This window comes from Trichechus manatus, unplaced genomic scaffold (genome assembly GCF_000243295.1).
Source record: "Trichechus manatus latirostris isolate Lorelei unplaced genomic scaffold, TriManLat1.0 scaffold00106, whole genome shotgun sequence".
NCBI lineage: Eukaryota > Metazoa > Chordata > Mammalia > Sirenia > Trichechidae > Trichechus > Trichechus manatus.
In genome coordinates this window covers 3,438,118-3,438,681 of record NW_004444042.1, presented here as the reverse complement: position 1 = coordinate 3,438,681, position 564 = coordinate 3,438,118, and the positions used below count along the sequence as shown (strand labels likewise).

General features: G+C 31.6%; 1 non-coding gene across 1 annotated transcript; it reads right to left on the bottom strand.

Annotated features, from left to right (window-relative positions):
• Positions 1 to 221: 221 nt before the first annotated feature.
• On the bottom strand, positions 222 to 328 carry LOC111821801 (U6 spliceosomal RNA). The gene has a single exon (XR_002825146.1). It is a non-coding gene; the product is annotated as a U6 spliceosomal RNA (small nuclear RNA).
• Positions 329 to 564: the final 236 nt, after the last annotated feature.

Below are 564 nucleotides of genomic sequence, written 5' to 3'. Positions count from 1 at the left end.
CTTTCATCTCTTTCCTAATGTCTTGGAGTGCCTTGAATATCAGACTTTTGAATTCCCTCTCAGGTAGTTCCAGTGCCTTTTCTTCTACCGGAAGGTCATCTAGTGTTTTTTTCTTTCTTTCTTTCTTTTTTTTGGTTGCTTACTGGAGCCATCCTGTCCTGTTTTTTTTTTTTTTTTTTAAATATGTTTTGGTGTTGTCTGCTGTCTCCAGCACGTTCAGGAAGAATATGAAATGCTTTATGAATTTGTGTGTCATCCTTGTGCTGGTACCATGCTATTATTCTCTGTATCATTTCAATTTTAGTATATGTACTGCTGAAGCAACTACTAAAAGTTTTATTTTTTTATGTTCTAGGTGGAAGAACTTTCTTTTCTTCTTTTTTTAACTTTAACACTAATTTTGTTGCATTGTGATCAAAGACTGTTGTATATAATACTACTAATTTACAGAACGTACTGATGTTTTCTTTGTATATGACATTTTTTGCATGTGTGAATGTTCCATGAATACTTAAAAAAATGTGATCTCTATTATCAGGGTGTAAAATTTCATATATATTCATA